Source organism: Sciurus carolinensis, chromosome 9 (assembly GCF_902686445.1).
Source record: "Sciurus carolinensis chromosome 9, mSciCar1.2, whole genome shotgun sequence".
Taxonomy (NCBI): Eukaryota; Metazoa; Chordata; class Mammalia; order Rodentia; family Sciuridae; genus Sciurus; species Sciurus carolinensis.
The window spans coordinates 66,384,266-66,390,302 of NC_062221.1; the positions used below are offsets into that span (position 1 = coordinate 66,384,266).

The 6,037-nt window shown below is 40.2% G+C and overlaps 1 pseudogene; it reads left to right on the forward strand.

Moving 5' to 3' along the window:
• Positions 1 to 388: 388 nt before the first annotated feature.
• LOC124993839 (uncharacterized) lies at positions 389 to 516 on the forward strand (annotated as a pseudogene).
• The last annotated feature ends 5,521 nt before the right edge of the window (positions 517 to 6,037 follow it).

The following is a 6,037-nucleotide window of genomic DNA, read 5'->3' on the forward strand; positions in this document are numbered from 1 at the left end:
CATTGAGGGTGGGTGGGGGAGGAAGAAGAGAAATAGAAAATCACACTTCTCAAATCCCTACTATGTGCTAGGTACCATTCTAAATATGGGAAATTACCTCATTTAACATTAAAAAAAGGTCCCTATGATGTAGGCCTTTGTATTATCACCCAAAACAAATAAAGAAATAAAACCCCACCAATTTATGGTAACACTTTCCAATGTACACACTGTGAGACTAGTGCTGTTACTAAAAGTATCACTGCTTTTCCCATTGGCAGCAAAATTTTAATTACATACCTCATTTTTATTTAGCATTCTTAACTGCAAACATGGTTATATGATAAAACCAAGCAAAATTAAGCTTTATTAAAGTTCTGAATCTTGCAGTGCTTGTTGATGGAGAAATGTGCAGCCAGAATACTCAAATACCTCTACTCATGAGGCCCAGTGTGCATTGGCTGCAAATAACAGCCTCCTAGAAGTGTACAGAGTGGTTGTTTTTTTGATTTACCGTAAGAGACCCTGGAGATGGCCCTTTCCAGAGCTCTGATCCATGTCGCTGATCTACTGCTATTCCCAATCTAGGCTCCAGACAGGAGTATAGGTGCCTTTGGAAAGCCCCAGGGCAAAGTGGCCAGCATTCACATTGGCCCAGTCATTATGTCCACCTGCACCAAGCTGCTGAACAAGCATACAAGGAGGCCGTAGGTGGGTCAGGTTGAAGTTCCCTGACAGCCAGAAAATATACATCTCAAGTAGAGCTTTACTAAGCATAATGAGGATAAATTTAAAGACATGGTGGCAGGGAAGCAGTTCACACCAGATGGCTGTGGGATCAATATATCCCTAATCATGAGGTTCCCTGGACAAGTTTTGGGCCCTGCACTCCTGAGGGTTTTCATTGCCCCCTCCTTAATCACACACTTACCAATAAACTCTACTCCCTTTCTAAAAAAGTCCTCAAATACTCAGATGAGTAATATCTTGAAGAACTGTGCTGTCATAAAAAAATCCAGAAACAGGTCAGAGAAGGATACATGGAATATATCAGTAGCAAAACATGCATGGGTGAAATAAAATAGAAAAGTATTTGCTATACCTACAATGCAAATTATATAAAAGGGATTACACACATACACACACACACACACACACACACACATTTTCCTCCTGTGGTGTTGGGGATGGAACTTAGTGCTCCCTTTTGCATGCAAGGTCGGCATCAACCACTGAACCCCACCCAAAACCCACCGCCCCCATGGCCTAGCCTTAGTTTTAATGACACAATCATTGTCTGGGGACATGCCCCAATAGATCTACAGAGGAAAAAAAAGGTCAAACATTTAAATAATTCTCATGTCACAAGAGTGTGAATAAAATCGTGACAATGTCTCTAGTAAGAACTCAAATGCTTGAGGTTGTTTTTAGTTTATTGAAAAACAAAGTTACTAGCAGCCAATATTAAAGGATCCTAACATTTAAGGAATATTGAATGTAAGATGTCTTCTAGTTTCAAAAAAACTCAAAGATTTTAATGACAATATAGTAAAGCAATCAGACCAGATTTGTTGTTATTCATTCCTTCCTGTTATAGCCCAGATCAAGTAGAGTTTGAAAGCAGTTAACTTTTATTTTTAAATATAGGAAAAGACGAAGTGAAGTAATTAAGAAACAGAAAGACATTTTTTTTGCAATGCATTTGATACTGTATATAATTACAGAGTTAAGAATGAAAGACAGGCATGCAAGGCATTCTCAACTCTATTTTGACTATTAAATAAAAAAGGCAGCACAACTAGGAAATGTTTCACATGCTACAGAGCACAAACTAGGATAGACAGATAAGGTAATATGACAGAGGCTGAGGAAGGAGAATAACAAGTTCAAAGCCAGCTTCAGTAACTTAGTGAGGCACTAAGCAATGTAATGAGATCCTGTCTCAAAAAAAAAAATACGAAAAGGGCTGGGGATGTGGCTCAGTGGTAAAGTGCCCCTGAGTTCAAGTCCCAGTATCCGCCCCCCCAAAAAAGGGGAAAAAAAAGAGAAGAAACAAATACAGGTTAAGCAACCCTAATCTGAAGTCCCAAATGCTCTAAAATATGTGACATGACGCTACCAGTGGAATTCCACACTTGCTATCATGTGATATTTCACAGTCAATGCAGGCGCATTAGAAATATTGTATGAACCAGGCAGGGTGGCACATGTCTATAATCCCAGGAACTCAGTAGGCAGAAGCAGGAGGTTTACAAGTTGGAAGCCAGCCTCGGTAATTCAGCAAGACCTTGTCTGGAAATAAAATATTTTAAAAGGACTGCGTATGTAGCTCAGTTGGTAAAACCCCTGAGCTCAATTCCCAGTATAAATAAACACATACACACACACATATACACACACACAAAAACACACACACACAGTGTATAGACATGCAAAGAATTGCCTTCAGGTTGTATGTGTAAGGTGTACATGAAACATAAACTTTTAGACATGGATCTCATTCCCAAGATATTATAGGTAATGCAAGTATCCTGAAATCTGAAAATATCAGAAATCTGTAATATTTTAGTTCCCAGTATTTTGGACAAGGGATACTCAACTTCTATACCAAAAATTATATACCTGAGTATTGTTCCTTTCCAAATAATCAACATTTTGAGTTATAATATAAATGATATCATTAATTACTGAACAATTTTTTTTCTAGAAAGAAACATTTTTAGTCTTTTTCCCTAACCTTGAACTAGCATATACAGGTAAAATGGCTATACTCATTACTAAAACTAAAAACCTCTTACGAAGATACAGGCACTTATCAACTTTTATTTTCTTACTAGGAATGCAAGCTGAGCCAGCCTTCTCTCCACTTAACCATACACCTAGGTAAGCTTAGGTAAGCCTTCAGCATTCCTCTGGGTGTTCACATTGCTGTTCTCAGGAATGTAAACACTTTTTTGGGGGGGAGGGGGTGGGGTACTGGGGATTAAACCCAGGGGTGCTTAACCATGGAGCCACATCCCCAGACCCTTTTTATTTTTTGAGACAGTTGAAGCTGGTCTTGAACTTGTGATCCTCCTGCCTCAGCCCCCTGAGATGCTGGGATTACAGGCATGTGCCACCATTCTCAGTCTGAAAACACATTTAGTATCACACTACACAAAATTACCTGGAAGGTAAATCTGCTGCACGAGTAATGCACACTCTAAGTTGTGAGGAAAGTTTAAAGAATTTTCTTTTTTTGACTGGGTGCAGTGATGCACACCTGTAATCCCAGTGACTCAGGAGGCTAAAGCAGGACAATTGCAGTTTGAGATCATCTTGAGCCACTTAGACCCTGTCTCAAAACAAAAAGAACTACAGATGTAGCTCAGTGGTAAACCATCCCTGGGTTCAATGCCCATTACTAAAAATAAATTTCAGAATTTTGATTTTTTAACCACCCTTACCACTGCGTCCTCCCAGTCGCTAAGATCACCAGGAGTGCATGCATGTTGTGTGTTCACAGTATGTAGTAGACAGTCCTTCAAAGAGCTTACCAATCCATACTAACTTCATGTTTCAGATCCCTCCCCCAAACAAATGGTCACAGAATTTAAAAGCTAGGAATTCCCATGCACAGTGGTGACTCTGGAGGCTGAAGGAGGAGTGCAAATTCAGGCCTGCCTCAACAATATAGTGAGATCTGTCTCAAAATAATGAATAAAAAGGGCTGGGGTTATAGCTTAGTGGTACAGTGCCCCTGGGGTACTATCTCCAGTATGGGATTAGGGGTTTAGCTAGGAATAAAGTCCTTTATTTCACAAGGAAATCTGAAGAAAAGCTTTAAAAAATTTCAAAATCCCTATCAGTGATCCCATAGGCTAACACGTGGAGGGAGCCATCATATATATATTTTTTTGGGGGGGGTGCGGGGGGAACTGGGGATTGAACCCAGGGGCACTGAAACACTAAGCGACATCCCCAGTCTTTTTATTTTGAGACAGGCTCTCAAAAAATTACCCACACTGGCCTCAAACTTGTGATCCTCCTCCTTCAGCCTCTTAGTTGCTAGGATTACAGGCATGTGCCACCATGCCCAGTGAGCCAACTCTTAATGTAAGAATCCTCTGGAAATTCAGTGACAGTTTAACAACCTGAATCTCTTGAGAGGAAGAAAAATAAATTGGAGCTGTTTGCACTTCAGGATTGCCAACATTACCCTCCCTTGAACTCTTTCATAGTCTCCTCTCAGAGTCAATCATTTATACCAAAGCTCAGAGATTGATATGCAAATCTGTGCATACTACAAATCTATTTTAAAGTAATAAAATAAACTAAAAATGAAAAGCAAATGTTACTCCTTTCCTGAAAAGCAGGGGCGGGGAGCTGCTTCACAATGCCTTAGGTCTGACTGTGGTGGTAACAAGCCAAGGGTAAGCCAGTCAACTTTTACTGAATGTTTGGTGCAAGTCACATTCGACAGTGGAAGTATTCCCTTTGCTGGTGTGAAAACAGCAGCCTCCCAGAATACCATGAATCCATGACGACTTGTACTTCAAGCTGCTTCATGGTCACGTGGGATCTCAGAGGCCACCATCCTAAGCTCTTAGCCTCTCCACCAGTCCCCTCCAAGGTAGGAAATTGTCTTGCTTATAACAGAATCAGATGTCTGTGTGAGATTTTTTCTTTTTCCAGAAGAGGAGGGGAGCTTATTATATCATAGGCTGTACTGTTTCATTTTGTAATAACAGTAACTTTTAAAATTTTTTTTACCGGGACCAGAGACGGCCCAGGCAGTGAAGATTTTTAGCCACGCTGAAGAAGGAGAGTGTTTTGTAACTTAGAAAGGTCACTCAACAGCAGTGTTGCCACAATGAAGTGTGGTGAAGACCAAGTAGTTATAAAGCTGATGCAAAAATAATTCAGCCTACAATGCCCAAGGGACAGAGAGGAACAGCTCCAAGAGTATTAAGGAGGTGGAATCTATAGGACATGAAGTTTCCAGACACGGGAGCCCAGAGAAGAGGCAGAGCCCCAGATGAGTCCAGAGGCTGATGGCAGTGCCAGCCACTTGGTCTTCCTATGTAGGTGATATTGAAACCAGCTGTGCACTGAGGTGTGAAGGGTCTGTGTGATGTCCAGCATTTACCTGAAGTACAAAAGAGGTATTTGAAAAGGTATGTCTGGAAGTGACAAGACTCAAATCCAATTGTCTGGGAACAGCAAATTGGGGGAATACAGAGAGTCAGGGGAAGAATGGCCAGAAGTGCAAGGGAAAAGTCCAGAGAATGGTGCCTCAGAAACAGAGGGACTCATTTGAGGGAGGCAGATTAACAGTGTACGGCATCACAGAAGTCATTCAGCAGGACTAAAAGGGCCCAGTTGGAAAGGATATTTAACGACATGTTGAAAAGGCAGACACACTGACAATGAAGCAAAAAGAGTAGGTATGGTCTCTTCTTTCCAAAACTTGAGATGAGAAAAGTCCAAGTGAGTTTGTTTTAAATGCCAAGATTTGTGAACATGCCTTGGTTTTGCTGAGGATGAGACAGCACAGGGAGAGATGGCAGGTGCAGCAGAGCCAGGATAAGACTGTGTGGCCCGAGCACCTAGGAGATTATAGGATATGGAGGGCAGGTCCTTGGTGGCTTAGCTACTGAGAGGAAGAATATCTTCACTGAGACTGGAAGATGGCAAAAGTAGGTAGATAGACATAATTATTGTTACTGCTTATTTAGGAGAAGGTTACATTCTTTAAAATAATATCTTTAAAGATTTTTTTAATATATACATGCTAAAATTATTTTTATATTTTATTATATTTCTATTCTTTGTCTACAAATTAAATCTCAAAGGTCAAAACAAATAGAAGTTATGTAATTATTATGTTAAAATAGTTCACTGCAGTAGCAAATAAGAAAATTAACTCTTTTTATATGGTTTCCATTTGTCATACCTTCTGTACTAAAGAACGCTGCCAGCATTAGGTTCAAATAGTTTTCTTTCCTGTACTCTGCTAAAAATCATGCCCTACTAAATGTGGACCATGTCCACATTTTATGTTTTGTTTTCCAAAAAG